The sequence below is a fragment of the Diceros bicornis genome, chromosome 1 (genome assembly GCF_020826845.1).
Source record: "Diceros bicornis minor isolate mBicDic1 chromosome 1, mDicBic1.mat.cur, whole genome shotgun sequence".
NCBI lineage: Eukaryota > Metazoa > Chordata > Mammalia > Perissodactyla > Rhinocerotidae > Diceros > Diceros bicornis.
This window is the reverse complement of record NC_080740.1, coordinates 76,492,682-76,517,897: the sequence shown is the minus strand read 5'-3', so window position 1 is coordinate 76,517,897 and position 25,216 is coordinate 76,492,682.

Sequence of the window (25,216 nt, the reverse complement as noted above, 5' to 3'; positions counted from 1 at the left end):
CAGCAAGAGTGATAATGAAGGTAGCAGCAGCATGTGGTAGTGCTCTAGCAAGCAGTGGAACATATAGAAACAGCTGTGGTGCCCAGAAGATATAAAGATGCAGAGATAGGACATTCCCTAGAAGGGAGCCAGAAGAAGTGGAGAAAACATAGTGCTCTCATTGTGAAAACTGACCAAGCTTCTTCACAAGTCACCTCCATAGCCTGTGGGAATCCATAAGAAGAAGAATATCTCTCCAGAAGTAGAAGGCCTGCAAAGGAGGTAGAAGAAAGAGTCAATGAACTACGCTTGTCTTGGTTCCTGTAAAACACTCCTACAGCCTTGGTGGTGTATGCGACAAGTAGCATAAATGGTCAAACAGTGCTATACTGGCTATCCTGTTTATAAATAAATGTGCTGAGAAGAGATCTTCGTCAGAAGAAATGGCAATATCTACAGTAAGAATTACCAAATGCATTCATGTGGGTGTGTTCGGAGCAACAGTATAAAACAATGAACAATAAAAATGATCACAATGAATATAGAGGTCGATGTCTGCCTCTAAATGAATATCTAGTAAATAGTAAGTGCACAAAATGAACGAGATCAATTGTGGAGAAAAATCAATATGGCCAGGCTGTGTGTGAGAGCATTAACTTTAATGGTTCTCATTTTTATGAATAAATTCTACTTCAAAAAGAGCAATAAAACAACTTAGGCTGGCTGGCCCTTTGCTATTTTTCTTACATGGCAGCTGTAACCTTCTGTGGCTTAACCTAATTCCTAGACAGGCAAAACCAGAAGAACAACAGTTTCACCTCATGATTCCAAATAACTGGTTTGACTTCTTTTTATGGTGAATTGACCATTTTTAAATCAGGTTATTTATGATTACCCTTGGTTTGATGGTTACGATTAAATTCATTCATTCATCAAATATTTATCAAATTCTTTCTGTGCACCCAGCAAGCACTGTTATAGGCACTGAAGATATAGGAGTAAATAGGCAGATAAGGTTCCTGCTGCCAGGGAAATTATATTTTATTATGCGAGACAGACCATAAAGAAGAAAACAAATAAATAATCAAGATGACTTCATAAAGTAGTAATGCTATAAATAATACAAATAAAGTAATGCACTAAACAGAGTTTATGTGTGCTAGAAGGATGCTCATACATATATACCGTATGTAATAGAGAGGCCTGGGAAAATTTCTCTAAAAAGCTGAGCTTTTGAGATCTGATTGATGAGGAACCAGTTATGTGAAACATTAAGGGAAGAACATTCTAGGCAGAATGAATGGCAAGTGAAAAAGTTCTATATCACAAATAAGCTTGGAGAGAATAAATTCTTGAAACAGAAAGCCAGTAAGCTGGAGCATAATGAAAAAGTGGGAGAGTAGTAAGAAATGAGATTAGAGAGAGAGGAAAGGGCCAGAGCAAGATACACTTTCTAGACTTTGGAAATGAGATTACATTTTATCTTGAATGCATTGGAAAACCATTAGATGCTATTAAAGAGTCTGTGAAATGACTTACTTTAATTCTTTAACAGATTATTTCGGTTTCAGTGTAGAGAATGGGTTGATCAATAAATCTCTGACTTAACCGCTTGTTTAGATGGTAACTTGCAATTCAATTGCCAAATTCAAGTGTCAAAATTCATTCATTCAACAAATATTTGTTGAGCACACCATGCTATGAGCTGGGAATACAGAGGCAAATAAGATGTTACCTTTGCCATCAAGAATCTCACAGTCTAGCAAAAAATACTGAAATTTTATTGTATGTAGTGCAAGTTAATTCTAAGAACACTGTAATAAGTTAAAGAGAAATATTGTCAGTCTAGAGCAGCCACTAAAAAACTGTTTTACATAGTGGCTGCACCAGTTTGCATTCCCACCAATATCTGGTATAAATCTCACGTGATCGTGGAATATGTTGTACATCTTAAATTTACACAATGTTATATGTTAAATATATTTCAAGAAAAGAAAACAACATAAAAAATTAACAGAGAACAAGTGTATGAGGATTCCCTTTCTCCTCTTCCTCTCCAACATTTGTTATATTTTATCTTGGTAATTATAACCATTCTGACAGGTGTAATGTGATACCTCAGTGTAGTTTTGATTTGCATTTCCCTAATAGTTAGTGATGTTAAACATCTTTTCGTGTGCCTGTTGGTCATCTGTATATCTTCTTTGGAAAAATGTCTGTTCATATCCTCTGCCCATTTTTTGATTGGGTTTTTGTTTTGTTGTTGTTGAGTAGCATGAATTCTTTATGTATTTTGGAAATTAACCCCTTGTTGGATATATGATTTGCAAATATTTTCTCCCAGTTGGAGGGCTGTCTTTTCAGCTTGTTCATGGTTTCCTTTGCCTTGCAGAAACTTTTTAGACTGATGTAGTGCCATTTGTTAATTTTTTCTTCTTTTCCCTTGCCTGAGTAGACACGGTATTTGAAAAGATGCTGCTAAGAAGGATGTCAAAGGGTGTACTACCTACATTTTCTTCTAGGATTTTTATGGTTTCAGGTCTTACATTCAAGTCTTTAATTCATTTTGAGTTAATTTTGGGGTATAGTGTAAGATAATGGTCTACTTTCATTCCTTTGTGTGTGGCTGTCCAGTTTTCCCAGCACTATTTATTGAAGAGACTTTCCTTTCTTCATTGTATGTTCTTGGCTCCTTTGTCAAAGATGAGCTGTCCATAGATGTGTGGTTTTATTTCTGGGCTCTCAATTTTGTTCCATTGATCTGTGTGTCTGTTTTTGTGCCAGTACCATGCTGTTTCAAGTACTACAGCTCTGTTGTGTGTTTTGAAATCAGGGATTGTGCTGCCTCCAGCTTTGTTCTTTTTTCTCAGGATTGCTTTGGCTATTCGGGGTCTTTTGTTGTTCCATATAAATTTTAGGATTCTTTGTTCTATTTCTGTGAAGAATGTCATTAGGATTCTGATTGGGATTGCACTGAATCTATAGATTGCTTTAGGTAATATGGACATTTTAACTATGTTTATTCTTCCAATCCATGAGCATGCAGTATCTTTCCATTTTTTTATGTCTTCTTCAATTTCTTTCAATAATGTCTTATAGTGTTCAGCGTATAGGTCTTTCACCTCCTTGGTTAAGTTTATTCCCAGATATTTTATCCTTTTCGTTGCAATTATAGATGGGATTGTATTTTTGACTTCTCTTTCTGCTGGCTTGTTATTAGTGTATAGAAATGCAACTAATTTTTTTTTTAATTGATGTTTTAATGGTTTTTAACATTGTGAAATTTTGGGTTGTACATTTTTGTTTGTCCATGACCATATATATGACTCCCTTCACCCCTTGTGCCCACCCCCCACCCCCGAACCCCCACCCCCTACTGCCCCTGGTAACCACAGTACAGTTTTCTCTGTCCATGTGTTGGTTTATATTCCACATATGAGTGAGATCATACAGTGTTTGTCTTTCCCTTTCTGGCTTATTTCACTTAACGTAATACGCTCCAGGCCCATCCATGTTGTTGCAAATGGGACGATTTTGTCTTTTTTTATGGCTGAGTAGTATTCCATTGTATATATATATATATATATATATATATACCACATTTTCTTAATCCAGTCGTCAGTCGAGGGACACTTAGCTTGCTTCCACTTCTTGGCTATGGTGAATATGCTGCAATGAACATAGGGGTGCATAAGCCTCTTTGGATTGTTGATTTCAGGTGCATTGGATAGATTCCCAGTAGTGGGATGGCTGGGTCATAGGGCATCTCTATTTTTAATTCTTTGAGGAATCTCCATACCGTTTTCCATAGAGGCTGCACCAGTTTGCATTCCCACCAGCTGTGTATGAGGGTTCCTGTTTCTCCACATCCTCTCCAACACTTGTTTTTTGTCTTGGTGATTATAGCCATTCTAAGGGGCGTGAGGTGATATCTTAGTGTTGTTTTGATTTGCATTTCCCTGATGATTAGTGACGTTGAGCATCTTTTCGTGTGCTTATTGGCCATCTGTATATCTTCTTTGGAGAAGTGTCTGTTCATTTGCTCTTCCCATTTTTTGATCGGGTTGTTTGTTTTTTTGTTGTTCAGTTGTGTGAGTTCTTTATATATTATGGAGATCAACCCCTTGTCAGATGTATGTTTTGCAAATATTGTCTCCCAGCTGGTGGGTTGTCTGTTCATCTTGATTCTGGTTTCGTTTGTCTTACAGAAGCTCTTTAATCTGATAAAGTCCCACTTGTTTATTTTTTCTTTAGTTTCCCTAGTCTGGGTAGGCATGTCATCCGAAAAGATTCCTTTATGACTAATGTCAAATAGTGTGTTGCCTATATTTTCCTCTATGAGTTTTATAGTTTCAGCTCTCACATTCAGGTCTTTGATCCATTTTGAGTTAATTTTTGTGAATGGCAATAGCAGATGGTCCACTTTCATTCTTTTGCATGTGGCTGTCCAGTTTTCCCAACACTGTTTATTGAAGAGACTTTCCTTTCTCCATTGTATGTTCTTAGCTTCTTTGTCGAAAATTAGCTGTCCGTATATGTGTGGTTTTATTTCTGGGCTTTCAATTCTGTTCCATTGATCTGTGTGTCTGTTTTTGTACCAGTACCATGCTGTTTTGATTACTATTGCTTTGTAGCATGTTTTGAAGTCAGGGATTGTGATGCCTCCTGCTTTGTTCTTTTTTCTTAGGATTGCTTTAGCTATTCGGGGTCTTGTTGCCCCATATAAATTTTAGTATTCTTTTTTCTACTTCTGTGAAGAATGTCATTGGGATTCTGATTGGGATTGCACTGAATCTGTAGATTGCTTTAGGTAATATGGACATTTTAACTACGTTTATTATTCCAATCCATGAGCATGGAGTATCTTTCCATTTTTTTATGTTGTCTTCAATTTCTTTCAATAATGTCTTATAGTGTTCAGTGTATAGGTCTTTCACCTCCTTGGTTAAGTTTATTCCCAGATATTTTATCCTTTTTGTTGCAATTGTAAGTGGGATTGTATTCTTGACTTCTCTTTCTGCTGGCTTGTTATTAGTATATAGAAATGCAACTAATTTTTGTAAGTTGATTTTGTGCCCTGCAACTTTGCTGTAGTTGTTGATTATTTGTAATATTTTTCTGGTGGATTCTTTAAGGTGTTCTATGTATAGAACCATGTCATCTACAAACAGTGAGAGTTTTACTTCTTCCTTTCCAATTTGGATCCCTTTTATTTCTTTTTCTTGCCTAATTGCTCTCGCAAAACCTCCAGTGCTATGTTGAATAGGAGGGGTGAGAGTGGGCAAGCTTGTCTTGTTCTTGTTCTCAGTGGGGTGGCTTTCAGTTTTTCACCATTAAGCATGATGTTCACCGTGGGTTTGTCATATATGGCCTTTATTATGTTGAGGTACTTTCCTTCTGTGCACATTTTAGAGAGTTTTTATCATAAATGGATGTTGGATCTTGTCAAATGCTTTCTTTCTATCTATTGAGATGATCATGTGATTTTTATTCCTCATTTTGTTAATGTGGTGTTCACACTGATTGATTTGTAGATGTTCAACCACCCCTGCACCTCTGGTATAAATCCCACGTGATCATGGAATATGTTGTACATCTTAAAATTACACAGTGTTATATGTCTAATCTGTTTCAAGAAAAAAGAAAATAATATAGAAAATTAACAGAGAACAAGGCAGCTTTCTAAATTCTACTTTTTACCTACTCATTAAAATAAGAGAAAATAAGTGAAGTATGAGATAATAATAAAAGTACACATATTAACTTGCTTTTGCCAGGCATCTAGAAGTGTTCAGGGGCAAATTTGAAATAAATTCTCAACTTGAGGCTTTTGAACTACCCAAATAATTTGTGCTTCAAAGCCCTTCAAGGAAGACTTATTGTCAAACAGTTCAGGGATTCCTGTACTCTGCTTAGCACCAAGGCAACATTCATTATGGTCCCTAGGGGTTGGAGGAGCCATTTATTTCTGATTCATAATTTACATTAAAGGTATTGCCCTGTGGTACTCCAGATTTATACAGTGAGAATCTATTATAAGAAGCTCCTTCTTCAGTTTGCCAGCAAGACTCTGGAAAACTGAAGCTCAAATTCACCAGTTTCAAAATATCCTTAGGTCAAAATCAGTCTCGTCGTTCTGCCTACCACTTTGGGATCTAGCCTTCACTTAAAGCAGGGATCAGCAAACAATTTTTGTGAAGTGTCAGATAGTAAATATTTAAGGCATTGATTGCACGTCATAGCATCTTTGTCACAACTACTCAACCCTGACATTTTAGCTCAAAAGCAGCCATAAACAATAGGTAAATGAATGAGCAGGCTGTATTTCAATAAAACTTCATTTATGGAGATTGAAATTTGAGTTTCACATAATTTTCATGTGACAGTTTTTCACTGAACCATTTGAAAGTATAAAAACCATTCTTTGCTTAGAAACCACACAAAAACAGACAACAACCCAGATTTGTTTCACAGGCTATAGTTTGCCAATCTCTGGCTTAGAGATTTGCCTGATAAATGTTTCCTTCTTTGTTAGTCTTTCCTAGTGTATGTTTATACACATATGTGTATGTATATGTGTGGATGTGTGTATATATATATGTGTATATGTGTTCACACACACATATACTCACAGCAGAAGGCTATGATCAGCTATCTAGACAACTGTATTAACAAAAACTGAAGCAAATGCAGAAAAACCTGCATTTAGAAATACTTACAGATTCCATTAATCTCACTACATTTTTTTTCCATAATACTTTTAGATTGTAAATCCTCATGTATTTAGAACCATTCCTTCACTAGAGTTAGAATTAAGAAGAGAGTCTGTAGACTTCATTTCATAAAATGTAAATTAAACAGGCATGTACTTGGCCTTAGTATGAGACTTTAAGATGAAAATTATCCATTTTATCTTAATATAATAGAATTGAGTAGAAACAATGTAGTATACAAAGTGTAATCAAAAGACATCAATTTCAGCATAAGGTTTAAAACCTGATAATAAAGAAAATACTAGATATTCAATATGTTCAAAATGTTCAATATTGATGATATTTCCTCGAGCCATTTTAATAACTGTTTTATTCCATGCTAACATTCACAATAGATGTTTTAAATACTACTTTTGACCTTTAATAAAATTTAAGAACGAAGATAGCAAGTGTGGACCTAAATCCATCAATAACTGGTTTCTATGGGAAAAGCCACAATTTTATAATGAAAGTAATGAATAGCGGAACAAGAGAACAGTATAGTATATTATAGTACAGAATGTCAATATTTATTCTAACAAGTAAAGTCCAGAGATTGGATTGATTTCCAAAAACAAAGTATGAAAATTAAAAGAAATATACCTTGTTTCCATTATCCAAGAGCAAAGTAATATTTATGAGCATAAAAACATCAGTGAACAAGAATGTATTAGACCTATACATTTATGGTCAATTGATTTTTGAAAAGTATTCCAAGGCCTTTCAATAGGGAAAGAATAGTTTCTTTAACAAATGGTGCTTCGACAACTGAATATCTACATGCAAAATGATGACGTTAGGCCCATACCTCACTCCATATATGAATATCAACTCAAAATGGATCACAAACCAAAATATATGAGCTAAAACTAAAACTCTTAGATCTTCACGAACTTGGTTTTGTCAATGGATACTTAGACATGACATAAGCAACAAAATAAAAATAGATAAGTTGGAATTCATCAAAATTAAAACTACTGTGCATCATAGGACACTATCAAGAAAGTGAAAAGACAACATACAGAAAGGGGAAAAATTTTTGCAAATCATATGTACTAAACAGGTCTAATACCCAGAATATATAATTCAAAAACAAAAAGATAAACCAATTTTTTAAAAATTAGATAAAGTGATTGAATAAGTATTTCTCCAAAGAAGAAACACAAATAGCCAACAAGCACATGAAATTTGGCACAATATCATTAGTCATTAAGGAAATGCAAATAAAACCACAATGAAAGACCACTTCACACCCACTAGGCTTGAATATAAAAGATAATAAAATAAAAAACAACAGGCTTTGGTGAAGATGTGGAGATAATGGAGCCTTCATACACTGCTTGTGGGAATGTAAAATGGTACAGTCACTGTGAAAAACAGTTTGGTGGACCATCAAAACGTCAAAAATAGAATTACTGTATGATCGTCAATTCCACACCTAGGTATATACCCAAAATAATTGAAAATAGGTATTCACAAAAAACTTGTACACAAATATTCATGATAGTCCTAGTCAAAAAAGCCCAAAAGTGGAAACAGATGAATGGATAAACGAATTGTGATATATACACACAGCAGAATATTATTCAGCCATAAAAGGGAATGAAGTACTGACACAGGCCAAGATGTGAAAGAAACCAGACACAAAGGTCACATATTGTATAATTGATTCCATTTATATGAAATACCCAAATAGGTAAATCCATAGAGACAGAAAGCCAATTGGGGGTTGGGAGGAGGTGAGGAAATGAGTGGAAATGACAGCTTAATAAGTATGAATTTTCCTTTTGTGGTGATGAAAAGTTTTCGGAACTAGATAGAGGTGATAGTTGTATAACATTGTGAATGTACTAAATTTCACTGAATTATACACCTTAAAATGGTTAATTTTATGTTACGTGAATTTTACCTCAATAAAAACAGGTCATGCACTGGATAGAGTTTTAAATCTCTATGCTAATATGTTTACATCACCTTTTTTTTTCCTTTAGTTCCTATAAAACAAGTGCAAACAAGAAAAAAGAGTAAGAATGTATTAGGCCTAGTTTTACTATCTTGCCCATTTCCATTTATAAGTAAATCTACAAAAAATAAATAATAAATAAATGTATCCAAAAAGTCAGATTTCTTCAGTTCTCCCAACAAAAATGGAAGCTGGAATCAATGACATTTTTATAGTGACTGATTTTTCTGACTCTGTCTTCATGAAATGTAAAAACTGTGAAGAGGAGGGATATAAAGTTTTTCAACAAATCCAATTCTCCCATCTCACCTCCATCTTCTAGAGGGCTTTATTCCACAAGTTTATGCATCCACAGCTCCAATTTTGAAACCCTGAGTTCTTTTCAAACTAAAGTTTTCTGCATCTCAAGATGTTTTAACTTCTTTTCAAAAATAAATATACAAAATAAAGATAATTTGGCCTGGGCCTGAATCAGAGAAAGCATTCAGAATCACCAAAACTCAAATAATGATCATGTTTGAAAGCTACCAAGAATGAATACACAAGAATAGAGGCTAAATTTCCAACCGTAGAGCATTGATAAGAATACACTTATAACGCCCTGAGTGCCAAAAAATGTTCAATTCTCTAATTCCTATAATGCGTGATTCCCTCAATGCTTCAGTAAGACTGTAGACCATGAAAGATAGCTTCAACCTACAAAAACCATAAATGGCCCAGATTCTATTCAGAAGTAACTTTGGCTCAAAATCCTAAACATAAAATCAGATTGTTTACTACTGGAAGATGATATTTTAAATGGAAAAAGCTGAAGGTAATGCACTGGTCACGATCAAAGAATCACATGCAATGAGAGTCTATCACAAGGGGTCTTATCCTGATCTGAAGGGCAAAAGGTGTCTTCCCTGGAGAAGCTGATATTTGAGCTGAGATCTCAAGGAGGAGTTAAAATTACTCAGCAAAGAACAATAGAAGAATAGTCTTGTCAAAAAATACTCACTGTGCATAGGCAATGAGCATGAAAACTCATGTCGCTGAAAGGGAAGAAACAAGTCCATGTGTCTCGAGCTCACAAAGAAAGAGAGATCTACTCAAGATAAATAGTTAAGAGCCATGCTGTGCAGTGTCTTGTTTATCTAAGGATTTTCAATTTTATTGTAAACGTATTAGGGATTCATTTAAAGGTTTTAAATAGAAGAGTGACCTAGTTAGATTTGTACTGTAATGGGATCTCTCTGGCAATTGTGTGGAGAATTTGTCATTGATGGTATGCACACAGGAGTAGATTCAAGTAGATTCATTTCAGAAGTAATGGTACCAATGAGGTGGCTGTGAACCTGGAGAGTTGTGACCAGATTCAAGAGGTGCTCAGGGAGCAAAGGTAACAAAGTCATATGTCATTGAATTATAGCTGAAATGTTTTTTAAAAGCTATTAGTTATAAGCATCTGGTAATGGCAAAGTAAGACTCTACTTAATGACTCCCTGCAGAAAACAGCTACCAAACCTGGACATCATAAAAAGAGCAAATTCAGATCCTCGGATAACACTGGAAAACGTTGCAAATGGTAAATATATGGATAAATTCAAAAAACTATTTTATTCTTTTTTATTTTTTCTCATAGTTTCTCTGTAAATTATACAACTGTTTAAAGCAAAATTAAACATTGTCTTATGAGATTTATAACACATAGATAAAATATATATAACAACTATAACATAAAGGATTGGGTGTATAGAGACATATGCTATTGCAAAGTTTCTATATTCTGTGTGAAGAGGTACTACCTTATTTCTAAGTGACCATAAAAAAATAAGGATGTATATTGTTTTCCCTCAGACAACAACTTAAAAGAAATGTAGTGAAGTATAAAAACTATTTGAAGAGGCTGCAGGATGCTGAAGAATTCTTCAGGATATTTTAGGGCTAACAAGTAACATGTGAGAACAGGATTAGAAGACCTCTAATGGGCTATTGTGGCAGCCACAGAAGTATACTCCTTGAATCTCCTTCAGGAAAGAACTTGCCATTCAGTTGCAAGGAGGGCAATAAGCTGACAGCTTCCAGCTGTTGACACCTTCAGAACCTGCTTCAGCTTTCAAGCTGAAGTCATGCTTTTCCTCAACAGCTCCAGCCCAAGACTAAGTATGGTGGAGTACCAGGGCCTGGACATATCCGTCCAACACAGGACTCCTCTAACAGGAAATATTTGCTACAGAGATCCATGGAGTTGACCAAGGCTTTTGTCATATCTACACTGTGGTTGGAAGCTTTCTTTGCTCAATGCTGCTGCTTTTCCTTTTATCCTTCTCACACAATAAACTTCTTGAACTCCTAATTCCATCTCAGCACCTGCCCCCAGAGGACCCAATTAACAAACTTCCCATTCCAAAGCTGGAACCATGCCTGCCTTCTTCAACAGTTTCCCAGAAACTTTTGATTTATCTGAAGGAGGGGGAGGACAGAGAATGAAGCCTTGCTTTTGCCTGAAGATTATGAGAAGAGATTGCCACATTCTCATGCACATGCTCCTCCCCCAAGAAGTTCAACAGTGATGTAGGAATATGTAGTGTCTATATGCTACAATAATTGCCAAAGTAAGTGTCAAATCTTTTATCCTGACTTTCCCGGCCCAGTAGAGAATTGACATCAGTATTCAAACATTTATAATGTAGGGGATCAGAATTGGCCACCTCAAAATATGTCTCTTTACCTTATTTTCTCTGATAGAAACTTTGACCTCCCCCCTCACCCCCACTAACTGCTTAAAAGAATCACCATAGATAACTCTGGGTATGGATAGACTGGGATGGTCCTCGCTAAGCCCATTCCTATCAAAGCTCTGAAAACCGAGTAAAAGTAGAAGTTATCCTTTGTAAGAGACATTTACATTTATAAGGGAAATCTCCATTTGTAATGGTATCTCCCTCTCTGTACCAGGAAGAAGTGAAGATGACCTTATCTCTAGAAACTCTTATCAGTGTGGATGGCAAGGACTTAAATCTGCATATCAACCTTACTCTTGTTTACTGTGCTTTTCTGGTAATCTCCCATAGCTGACTCCCCCCACCCCCAACATCCTCCTTTGTCTTTAGCTGGAGATAGTATTTAAGATGAGAACCTCCACAATTTTGTCAAGTTACTCAGTTTCTCTGGGTCTCTCCCATGTATACATATTATTAAACTTTGTTTTATTTTCTCCTGCTAACCTGCCTTTTTAATTATTTGGCCAGCCATAAGAACCTTAAGGGAAAGGGCAGGGGTGGTGGGGGGGGATTCTCCCTCTTCCCCAACAACAAGAAACATTCACAATGGATATTCACTCAAATAGACACATGACACATGGAATAAATTCAAGCTATTTATACTTATTTTCCCAACACATCATTCATGGTAAAGAAGAGAATTTTATCCTATTTTTTTCATTCCTACACTAAAAGAAGTACGTAACCGTTAGAAATAGTAAGGTGATATTAATAAAAACGTAAAGAATGAGGCAAAGCTCTCAGATGTCACTGGTCCAGAGAGAATACTAGAATCAAGAGGTAGCACTTTTCCTATTTTAATAAGAAAAAAAAGATAATTTTGAGGATAGAAGCAGATAAGAAGCAATTTTGCATTCTTTCAAAAGGATAATATTGGCCCCAAAAAGGAGTTAGTGATCCATTTAACATTTCACTGATCAGAAAGTTGAAACCTCGAGGAGAGTGGGAAGTTGCTTGGTATAAAAGTCGCTAGAGCACAAGCTTGGACTTGTAACCTGATTGCACTATGTATTTACTGTGGTCATGGGTTGTGAACTTGATATTCTCATCTGTAAAATGAACAGAATAACATCTAAGCAGGAAAATTATGCACATAAAATAAGGGAAAAAAGTGAAACAATCTATCACAATTCCTGGCTTCCACAGGACTCTCAGATAGTTATGTTATCAATTATAGTAGTAACAAATTGAATTATCTACAGCCCGTCTGCTATTCCCAATTGGGACATTAGAAATGAACACGAAAGCAATAGTTATTTGTAGTACTTGAATCAAACTGATATGTATCAAAGGAACTGAATAAACTACCCGAGAGTAACAGCTAAAGCTGCCATGGCAGCAGCTAGTGACTTTCCTAAAAGGAGAAGGGACATTGAAGGTGGTAGTTCATCTTTGAAACAAAAAGAGAGAAAGAACGAAGAAACAAAAAAGAGCAGGACAGAAGAAATGCTGGAACATGACAGTTTGTACTTAGAAAGTTGAAAATCACTTAGAGTGTAGAAGGATATTCTTTGAAGTTCTTAGGGACTGTCCATCCATCCATCCTTTCATCTATCCTTTCATTCAATATTTATTTTTAACTCTTAACAAACACCTTAGTTGCATAACTTGGATGAGAAAGCCAGAAACAGTGTCAATTTTCCTTGACTAGCTCGGGCATTATAAAATGTGGGGACCAGGACCCCAGAACACCAGGTGGTTAAAAACATCAATGCTGGTATCAGACCACCTGCGCTCAAGTTCTGGCTCCAACAGCACAACCTTGGTCAAGTTATTTAAGCTCTCTGTGCTTCATTTTCCTCATAATAACAGTATCTCAGAGAGTGGAAGATTACATGAGATATTCTTATCAAGTGCTTAGCTCATAAGTCCATATGTAGCCCTAATTGTTATCTACTATTGTTATTATCTCATTGATTGTTACCCCCATTAGAGTGACTACTGCTTTGCCAGAAAGTCAATACAATTCTAAGTAATTAAGAATTGTATTGACATGGAAAACTAACTCTCATCTAATTTTCCTTCCACCCACGATAACCTTGATCTTGCTTCCTTAGTAGTCTTTAGAAGTAAAGTGAAAGAGTGGGAGAAAGTGGGCAGAACAAGAAGAAGGAAAAGAAACAACGAACTTACCTTTATCAAGGGCACACTTTTTTCCTAGCAGAGTAGGACTTCACATTGATATATTTTTTAAATCCTTGCAATGGAATCATATATGTTAAATGCTATAATATCCACTTTATAGATTAGGAAACAGAGCCTCTGAAAGTCTCAAAAAAACACCCAAGGCCGCACAACTGGATGTGGCAGAGTGGGGATTTGACCACCCTATGGCTTGACACTGAAGCCTAAGGGAAGAGAGGCAGAAGAGAACACCTCGTTGTGTAGTAGTAGTACTAAAGCACTTTACAGTCTACAAAGTGCTTCCCATGTTGGATTTTATTTCAATTTCACAGAAGTTTTGTGAGATAAGTAAATCTTGCAGCTTGGATTTTATAGATTGAGGAAATGGAATCTCAGTAGGGTTACATGATACGCCCAAGGTCACACAATAAAGTAGAGGAGAGGGAAGTATAGGCAGTGTTGGGGTTCCCATCTCACCTTCTTTCCCTTGCTCCATTCTCAAGTGAATAGGGGACAGGTAATGGCTGCAACTATCCCAAAAAGGAAGAGTCTATTTATATCTTCTGAAAAGGTACTAGACAATTTCCGTCCCCTATGCAACCGCAATTATCACAAGAAATTGTAAGCTCCATGAGGGCAAGAAAAAAGTCTGTCTTTTACATGACTACAGCCCCAACACTTACCACAACGCTGGCATTGGGTAAGAAGTTGATACATATTTTTTGAATAGATAAATGAATTAAGTAGATGCAAAAAGAGTGCCAACCCCTCAAGTCTTTAATAAGAATGATTTTGCTGCTTTGGCAGAGGAAGGCTCACCTATGAGAGTTTTAACGATCCTCAAGTAAGCCCTGGTTATGTACATGGATGCTTCTTGAATAAATTTCAGTTGTATTTTCACTCTCCTTGTGGTTCCTATGTATAGCATTTTTCACCTCTGGAAATGTAAATCTCTAGATTTGCAGTGGCCACCTAACTTCTCCCATTTCCTTCCAGGAAAAAACAGAGCATCTCATCAAGCATGTGACCCTGTGGCCTTCTGAGTAACCCTAGCCCTGCAGCACCTGGCTTGCTTCCAAGGAACCACGATTTGGAAGTCTAGTGGATGTCTTTGACTACCTTCCAGGTAGGATGACGGAGAATGAGGATTTGCTTTTCAGAGTTTAATTACACAAAGAGTTAAGTTATTAGCCTTCTTCAGCAATAGACTTAAAATCAAGTTAGTGTGACCCCTAAGGCTAGAATAATATAGCATGAAACAGCCAATAAAAGCTAATAAGTTGTGGAAAAGGTACATTTTACTTATCAGAAAAAGAGTAGGTGAGAGAAGCCAAACCCCATAGCAGAGCAAACACACTTGTTCCTTTAGCTTGCCAGATGGGAATCTGAGGTCCCGGGGGTAGGGACTGAGCCATGGGTGCCTCCTCACACTGATGAGGTTTGCCCTAGAATCCGAGGAGACAGATGGATCTGCAGGTTGGAACCTCTCAGCAATTTCCCAGGAGCTGGCACGATTTCATTGGGCCAATTCCCACCTCTGGTCGCTCCCCTTTCTCTGCCCTCTCTCTCCCTCTCCCACCTCCTCCTCTACCTGTTTTTGTAGCTTTTGTAATGCTTTATGCCCCAGTAAATATTCTCCTCTGCATACTTCCTTCTGCATCTCATTGACTGACTACGTTTTTGGCCTCACACAATTTTTTCTCTCCTTCTTTCCTTTTTGTCCCCTTCCCTGCCCCACCTCCCCAGTATTTTGGTCTGTAACAGCTCCATCTTGATCCTTTCTGACCCCATTAAATTCTTGTTTATTCCCAAGTGTTCCAGAAAGAGGTCATGTATGAATTAATGAGAAGGAAAGGAAGACCTTATTAGAAATTCTCATTTCTGTGCTCAATTTAAGGATTTTTCTGCTGGAAAAAAAAAAATGGGAGAAAATGCTCTGGTCATTTGAGGAAGTGTAGGGGTCTTCCTGTCCGCTGCTAGCCTTTAGAACACTGCAGATCTCAGCTAAGGTAGAAGATCTAATCTCACACAGTGAGAAATGAGTAGATTTCCACAAGTCATGGCAGATTCACCAAAGAGAGGATAATTCCCAGGCACCAAGCATCACTCCAAAAGCATGTGGTACACTTGGAGAACTCTGGTTAACTGGCTTTATCTATGCGAATGCCTAGAATACGAGAACAAATCCCACCAGTGCAATTAGGATATCACAGCCCTCCTGTGGATTATTTCATCTCCCTCCAGACTCCATCAATAGCAGCCCAAGCACTCCTGCCAAAATAAAAGTATGCATTTTAAGAGTACTTGAAGTGATGTGGTATATATATTCAATAGAATATTATTCAGCCCTAAAAAAGAAGGAAATTCTATCACATGCTATAACATGGATGAACCTTGAGGATGTTATGCTAAGTGGAGTGAGTCACTCACAAAAAGACAAATACTGTATGATTCCACTTGTATGAGGTACCTAAAGTAGTCAAAATCATAGAAACAGACAGTAGAATGGTGGTGGACAGGGGGAGGGGGAAGGGGAAAATGGAGGGTTGTCAAATGGATATAATTTCAGTTTCACAAGGTAAAATAATCCTAGAGATTTGTTTTGCAACAATGTGAATATACTTAACACTACTGAACTGTACACTTAATAGTGGTTAAGATGGTAAATTTTGTGTTATGTGTTTTTCACCACAATTAAAAATTTTAAGAAAGAATATGTAAAGTTGTAAAACTTTAAACAAAAAGGGAAAAGAAAAGACACAAGAGGATAAACTCAGAATGTAGGGTAATAGTTACCTTGGGTACAGGGTGGTTTGAGGAAGCCATATAAGCAGATGAAGGCTATTGCCAAAGGCCCATAGCTTTCATAATGGATGGTGAGTCCAAAGGCGTTATAATATTATTGAAAATAACTAAGTAATCAATAAAAGAGGGCCATTCGTGGATCAGTGGTGAGAATACAGTAATGAGCCAAAGATTATTGGCTGTACTGAAGAGACCAATTTTGTGGGAAAAAAAAAAAAAAGAAAATAGGTAATGTTTGGTTACTTCAATTCCCACCTTAAAACAATTTGTAATTTCCTATTTTTCCAAAATTAAAAAGAATTCTTTAAAATAGCTTTCAAGTCTCCCATTATATCTCCATATGTCTTTCTCCCTCTTGATGCTCCTTAGGCACCCTTTTCCCATACGCTCTATTTATGCTAAACTAGTTTCCGTTCTTCGTATGCCCTGTGTCATATTGCCTCCAGGCCTTTCAACATGCTGCCCCACCAGCCAGAGCACTGTTCCCCTTGCTCATTTTCTGGCTGACTTCCACTCCTTGACGTCTTGGCTAGAACATCTGCTCCATCCTCAGGGAGGCCTTCTCTGACCTCCCGGCTGAGGTTAGTCCTCCTACATCCCTGTCAAACACTGACCACAGTACTGCTACTGCCTGTGGAATCTCTCCTCTCTCCTATCGGCAGCAAGGACGTGCCTGTCTTGCTTATCACTTTCTCTTTAGCCCCTAGCACAATATTGGAAACTTTATGAATATTAAAACATGCAAAAAAAATGGTGGGCCTTAGAGTAAAACTGTAATCACTTTCCCCACAAAAACACAGACCTCTACTTTGTTGATGGCCCGCAGGCATTATGAGTACCTCAAAAGGGCAAATACACTGGCTTTCTTGCTGTTCCTCTAACACAACAGACTTGTTCCCACCAGCAGGTCTACTCTACTATTCTCTTTGCCTGAAATGTTTGCCTTCCCCTCAGGTATCTCTTTAGCTAATTTACTCACTTGCTTCAAGATTTTGCTCAAATATCACCTTTGATTGAGGTTGTATATGCTATTTATTTAATACTGAACTTCCTTCTGCAACAGGCCCTTCCAATCCTCCCCTTCCTATTTAATCTTTCACTTTTTTCATAGCACTTACCATCTTGCAACATACTATATAATTTACTTATTATGTTCATTATATGTTGTCACTTAGCTCCACCACACCCCTACTCTCACTAGAATATAAGCTCCATGAGGCAGGGATTTTTTTTTTTCTTTTTTTTTGGTGAGGAAGATCAGCCCTGAGCTAACATCCATGCCAATCCTCCTCTTTCTGCTGAGGAGAACCGGCCCTGAGCTATTGCCCTATTGCCAATCCTCCTCCTTTTTTTCCCTTTTTCTCCCCAAAGCCTCAGTAGATAGTTGTCTGTCATAGTTACACATCCTTCTAGTTGCTGTATGTGGGACACTGCCTCAGCATGGCTGGACAAGTGGTGCATCGCTGCGCGCCTGGGATCTGAACCCCGGGCCGCCAGTAGCGGAGCGCACACACTTAACTGCTAAGCCACGGGGCTGGCCCCCAGGGATTTTTTTTTATTGTGGTGAAAACACATATCATAATATTTACCATTTTAAGCATTTTTAAGTATACAGTTCAGTAGCGTTAAGAATATTTACACTGGTTGTGAAACAGCTCTCCAGAACTTTTTCATCTTGTAGAACTGAAACTCTATGCCCATGAAACAACTCCCCATTTCTCCCTCCACCCAGGCCCTGATGACCACCATTCTACTTTCTATTTCCATGAATTGGACTATTTTAGATACTTTATACAAGCAGAATCATACAGTATTTGTCCTTTTGTGACTAGTTTATTTCATTTAGCATAATGTCTTCAAGTTCCATCCATGCTGGACCTTCTGTTTTAAGGCTGTATAGTATTCCACTGAATGTCTATACTACATTTTGTTTATCCATTCATCCATGATGAACATTTGGGTTGCTTTCACCTCTTGGCTATTGTGAATAGGAGGCAGAGATTTTTGTCTGTTTAGTTCATTGACTTGTCCCAAGCACCTTGAATAGTGCCTATTGCATTGGAGATGCTCAACAAAAATTTGCTAGATAAATTAAATATCGGGGGCAAAGTGGAGGCTATTTGCTAATACTAGTACTTTCTAGATGACTTTTCCATCCTAGACACTATAGTCTACCATTACCTTGTGTTTGAAGCATCCGTAAATATGGTGTAGTCCTTAATAAACAACTGGAGTCCTTGAGTAAATAGGGTAGTTAGGGAACTATGAGGCCTGGCTATGTAGACATTTCTTACCCACAGAGCTGCCCTAGCATCTGGGTCTTTGGGATGGGTCTGGTCCCCAAAAAATTACTGGGACAATGTTATTGCCTTAACTGAGGTGACTATATATACTCTAAGATGCATAAGCATGTAATTATATGAGTCTTTGGCCTCCAAAGAAGAAAAGACCTAATGCAGGTGGGCTCTCAGGGGAGAAGAGACTTGTACAGGAACAAAGGGTACATAGTGGGGTGGCACTCCCCCCAATTTAGGGAGAACTTAACTGTTGGTGCTGGAGACTGTGTGCATTTTGTTGATTCCCACAACCAGCTCCAACTCCAGTGAGTGGCTAGAGACTGGTATTCTGCTATTTCCCCTGGAAATCCAGGAAAAGAATTCCTTTCCACCCAATGACCTGTAAGTTGGGCCTCACCCCATCTTGCCATTTTTCCCTTTGAAAAGAAAATCTCCCAAATACTTTGATGCCTCCAAGATCTTGGTACCAGATTTGAAAGTAATTACAAAAGTTTGCATGGCTTAATTTATTTAATTTCATCATGGAGTTCATGGCTACTGAATTCTGTAATCCAATTGAGGTTTCCATGTGTAAATTACGGAGAAGCAAGATTGACAGAACAAAGTCTGGCAGCTTCACTGAAGGGGCCTGGTGATGGGTATTCTCAAACCTTCATTTATAGATACACTATAGACCCTTGAATTCTGAGGAGTACATCTGCAGATATTCAGAAACCTCCAATTTGCAAATACTTCTATAGCATATAAATTCCCTAAAAAAGCAGTAATATTTGAAAAATGTAAGTGTTCTCTTCTCATTCTTAATTCTATATGCATCAGAAAAAATTGTTCTTGCATCACAGTTCCGTGGAGAATCATGTGTTCTTTATGCTTGGCCTCCAGAGAGACATTCCACAAGTTACTGTGTATTCTTGGCTGAAGAACCACTCACCCATTAAGTGCCTCCTTGCTGTACACCACCCTTATAGTGCACACAAGTGGGTGCTTCCACAAAATTAAAATTAATATATCGTGGGATATTGGGATTTCCTAAAATTAATCAAAACCCTGATGGTTAAATCTACGAAGATCAAGGGTCTATGGCACAGCATAATGCAATAAATAAAGCATTTAAGCACAATGGCTTTGGAGTTACTTGGATGTAGGTTTAAATCCCAGCTCAGCCATTTAATATTTATGATTTGGGATAAATCCCCAACTGGTTCTTCATTTACAAAAGACAAAAACAATCCATGCCTCTTCAGGCTCTAAAGGGATCTAGGAGGAATATAAAGCACTTTGCACAGTATCAGGCACATGCTAAGCACTGGAATGATAGTGAAGCTGCTTTGCTGCTGTGACACTTGTCTTCTGTCCCTGCAGCCAGAGTGATTTTTTTTTTTTTAAAGATTTTATTTATTTTATTTTTTCCCCCCAAAGCCCCAGTGGATAGTTGTATGTGGTAGCTGCACATCCTTCTAGTTGCTGTATGTGGGACTCGGCCTCAGGATGAACGGAGAAGTGGTGCCTCGATGCGCACCTGGGATCCGAACCCGGGCCACCAGCATCGCAGCGCGTGCACTTAACCACCAAGCCACAGGGCCGGCCCCAGAGTGATTTTTGAAAGCTTAAATCGGTCCTTGTTACATGATGATGTAAAAGCCTTCCGATGACCTTCCACTGTAGTTGGAAGAAAACTCAAAGAAGGAGTGAATCTTTGACCTCTTTACAAGCTACCCTCTCCCGCTCTCATTATATGCCAGCCACACCGACCTGCTTTCTGTTTCTCAAATTGACATGCTTCATTTCCACACCAAGGCTTTTGTGCTTATACTGCTTTCTTCTTCCTGGAAGATGCTCTTCCCTGCATCTTTGCTTGGCTGACTCTTTGTTATCTGAGCTTGCATGTCATCTCCTCAGAGAGGCCTTCTCTACCCACTCAATCCTCCCTTCACTCTCCATACCATTATTTGATTTTATTAACTCAATAGTTCTCATTATGATATGTAATTATCTTTCTTTCCCAACTAGAATATAACTAAGCTCTTTTTCTGCATAGTTGTATGAATTCCCACTTGTGCTTGACATATACTACACGCTCAAGAAATGCTGGTTGAATGGCTGGATGGATGGAAGGATGGATGGGTGGATAGATGGATGGATGAATAAGGATTATGCCACCAGTTGTTGCACTGTATATGGTAATGGTATGGTAGGAAAATTATATACTAACATACATGACAAAGAAAACATCTCCAAAAGGTCGATGTAGTCTCCTAAGTCTGCTCAGATAAGATGGGACATGAGCTGACCATTAAAGGATAAGTAAAACTGTGATAGAGGGAGGAACTTTTAGGAAGTTGTTTAACCTCCAAATAGAGATTTTCTTCTTGTCCCTTAGGGGTAAAGTCAGGCCTACCCCTCATTTATGGGGATGTTCTGGAGCCAGAGATAATACATAAAAGCTGCTGAGGGCTAATTAGCTCTATCTGTCAGGGCACAGGAAGCCAGCAGGTCTGGGTGGCTGATTGCAAGGTCTGTAGCTGAAAATACTTCTTGCCAACTGCCTGGAGGGGCTGATAAGGGAAATGACTACATTCTGTAAATTAACATATTCTAAGCAGGTCAGAAGGCCCAGTTGTAGAAAATAGTGGTAAAGATGGAAAGAAAGGTGAAACTGCCCCCATTTGAGTTAGCATGCGTAAGTAATGAAGCTGTGAATTCCTTGACGAGGGGCATGGCCTTGGAATCAGCAGTGGTGGCAACTGAGGTTTAGTTTTTAGGGGTAGCCACTGGTAAAATTAGGAAAGAATTATACTTGTATACATTGTGCTTATTTCTTAGTTCTCTTCATTTTGCCCTTTCTATTTGAGTGATCAGTTCCACACTTATTCTTCCTCTTCCCTTTAAAAGCAGAGTATTTATAACTCTGCTTTGCCATCTCAAGCACCAGATTTCCCTGGACATTACAGTTTAGGAGAAAGGGCACTAGACTAGACATCAGAAAAGACCAGGATTCTGGTTCTGGTCCCTATTCTGTAGGTGTACTAGTCTAGTCATGACTTCTTTGGTTGGAAGTTACAGAAACCAGGGTTAAATTAGCTTAAGAAAAAAAGTCATTGGCTTACGTAATTGAAGTTCAAAGGAGGTGAAGACTTCAGGCATTGCTGGATCCAGGGGCTTATCAATAACAGCAAGTGTCAGTCTCCTCTCCCTCTCTCAACCCGCCTTCTTTTGACCTAATCCAACTGTAACTTTTTTAAATTAGACATTCTTCTCATATTGTCTCTCTCCATGTGGTAACAAATATGGCCACCAGTAGCTCCAAGCTTTTTGCCTTAACTCACTATCCAAAAGGAAGAAGGATCTCTCCATGTCTCCCTGGTCCATATATGAAGACTCAAGGAGCCAGAGGGGTGTGATCATCTGAGAAGTCAGGCTGGTAACATGCTCAACCCTGTGTGTTGGCAGGGTGGCAGCGCACAGCAGCTGCTCATGAGCACCATGATTGACATTCCCAAGACCACATGAAAGGAGGAAGGAAATATTCACCAAAGAAAAGGATACTTGTCAGAAAGACAACCACTGTTCCTACTACTTACTCATCTGTAAAATACTTGCTTTCAGTAAGATTATGGATGTGGATATACTTTGAAAACCATAAATCCTAGCACAAATGAAAGCTAGTATTATCATATAAACCTATTCTCTGTTTCATTATTCCAGAACCTTTGCTATGCAAGGTATCAGGTGGCTTGTAAGGCTGTTGGAAAGATTAAATGGGACAAAGTGTATGAAAGTTTTTCATAGAATACCTGGCATGAAGTCAGTGTCCTATTTTAGTATCTCTCCCTCGTGCCAGGTAACGTACAGTTTGCCAAAGTTTTATCTGAAGAGAAGAATCTAATAGTTAGAATTACTCACTATTTCTGCCAAATGGCAAAAACACTTGGGGATTAGGGGATAAAATTGCCAGAATTATTTAACATATTTTTTGTTGTTTTCTCTCTGTTTCTTCCCCTTCTGTCTCTGTCTCTCCCTCTACACAACTTTTTTTTTTTTTTTTTTTGGAGTGGGGAGAATTATGCAGAGTTGAATTCATGCATACTAAGTAAGAATAGACGTATATGCTATTATACTATTTGAATTCTTTACCATGTAAAGTGTCTGGCACACATTCGTGGTAGTTGTGTGGGCAATGCTGATGACTTGAACATGAACAACGAGGAGAAAAATAGGTATCAGTTTCATGGCACAAAGCCTTTCTTGATGTGAGCTGCAGCCCCAGTTTCAGTCTTGCTCTGTGCAGCGCCTCCTCACCACGGGAGGGGAACATTGACTGATATGCTGGTTACTGAGGTGTTGGGGCATCCGGTATGTGTCTCTCACTTGCATATTACATGTTCAGTGAATTTGACTTCTTGTCAGCAGCTTCCAGAGAGAGCTGAGTGGGCTCTCAGACAGCAGTGTAAAGCTTCAGTCCATGGATGCACTGAGATGTGGTCAAAAGAACACTAGACTAAAAACTGAGAGACCTGCGCTCTCACCTTGGCTCTCTTGCCAACTTGCTTCATGACCTTGGATAAGGTACTTCTCTCTTTCGGACATGACAGCTTCCTGATCTTGGAGGTGACATCTGTCAGTTTTGTATACCCCAGTGCTTCTAGGAACCAGCCCTTATAGAGAACTAGGGCAGGTTTATGGGTATTGTTTCCTCTCATCCAGTTCCCCTAACATTTATACTGGGTTAATTGCCGCTTTAGCTTCAGAACGGGAAGTTCAACCCTAGTTTATGGACCGCTTCATTCCAATACATACATTCACACCTAATGCTTCTACCTTTGAGGGGTCACTCACCACTTTAATTGATGTATCAAACCTACCTGAGTGGGAAGAGTTTTGCACATGACCACGGGCAGTGCTGTGCTCACTCCACAAAAGACAATCATTATAGATCCAGAGAATGGAGACAAAAAGTCCTAAAAATGATCACTTTTACTTTCATGAAAATATAAACCACTCTTTCTAATTCTTTTTTTCCCTGCCCAATTCTTTTTCCATCCCCCAAGGTCTACATAGTGACTCAAGTTTAATTTTCCACCTATAAAGAAAACTGACTTGCTGGAATATCACTAACCTTCATTCTCAACAGTTTGTTCTGTCTTTCTGTCTACATGCGTAAAATAACATGATTGTATTCCCCCACCAGACTATAAGCTCGATGAGAGCAGGTGTCCTAAACTAACTCTTTTTTTCAGTGCTGAAACCCCACAGAAATTTAATAAATGATTAAATAAATGAATGGACAAGTGAATGAATAAATGATTGAGTGACTCTGAATGATGTTCTGATAATGAAATTTGTATAGGAAGCCTTTCTGGAATTTATCACTCCTATTTGGTATGGGTTCCCACTGATCTTTTTAGAATGCCATCTACTGTGAAATTCTACATTGGTTGCTGCTACCTCATTGTCTTGTACATATATATGACAGAAAATCTTGTTCTGAACCATACAAAATTTAACTTCTTGGGCACAACTGGATTGTTAGCTCTTAGCGTGCAGGTATAAGAATAGACAGTTCTCCATATTCAACACAAATTTAAACGTAAAGGAGAAGTTTGGGCTATTTGGAGTAGATGGCTAGAGGGAGGATTTCAGTGGAAGGAAGGAATAAGTAGTAAGCAGGTCTAGTGTGGTTAGGGAGCTGGAGGTAGCTGAGAACTATCCCCAGCATAACTCAGTGGTGAGCAAGGCTACAGAACCAAAAAGAGTCTAATGTCAACATTTGTTTCAAAATAGCCTGCGAGTTACAAGGTGTAATCCTTCCCATTTTGCAGTTAAGGAATCTAAGGATCAGAGAAGTTAGGTGACTTGTCTATGATCATACAAGTAATCTGGGATTCTGATTCCAAATTCAAAGATAGTCAGGTATGTAGGCTTCTGAAGTGAAACATAAGTGGTCTGAGGCCAGAAAGAAGGTCATCAGATATGAATGAAAGGACAGCCATGATTGTCTAAGAATTCCCAACCATCTTTGATTTTACTCTTTCTCAGTCTAGGCTCTCAATTCTGGAGTCCAGCCTAAGGAAGATCAGCTCCTGCAAATGTCCCTTCAAGGTCTTCAGTGTCCTCTTCATACTTTCTTATCTTTAGATCATCAGCTCTTTGCACTAGAGACTGAAAAATACCTTTGAATGAAAGGCTGTAGTTGTTTCTGTTCTCTGAACTCCCTTTAGAAGAATTCTTATGAAGCAGAGTTGGTCTAGGTTAGTGTTTCTTAAACTATAATGGATTAAGTCTATCTTTAGGATTATAAAAAGTATAGATTCCTGCCAGTAATTCTGATAAAGTGGTTGGGTACCTGGAGTATGTGTTTTTAATACGAGCCCTAGGAGATTCTGAGGAAGGTGGTCCATAGACTACACTTAGAAAAAAAATAATGGACTAGGAGCAAAAGAAGAGATAGTGCCCAAACAAGAGTCACAGCAGCAAATGTGCAGTTCCTGACTGAGCTACACTCAGTGCAGATACTCAACAAATATCCATTAG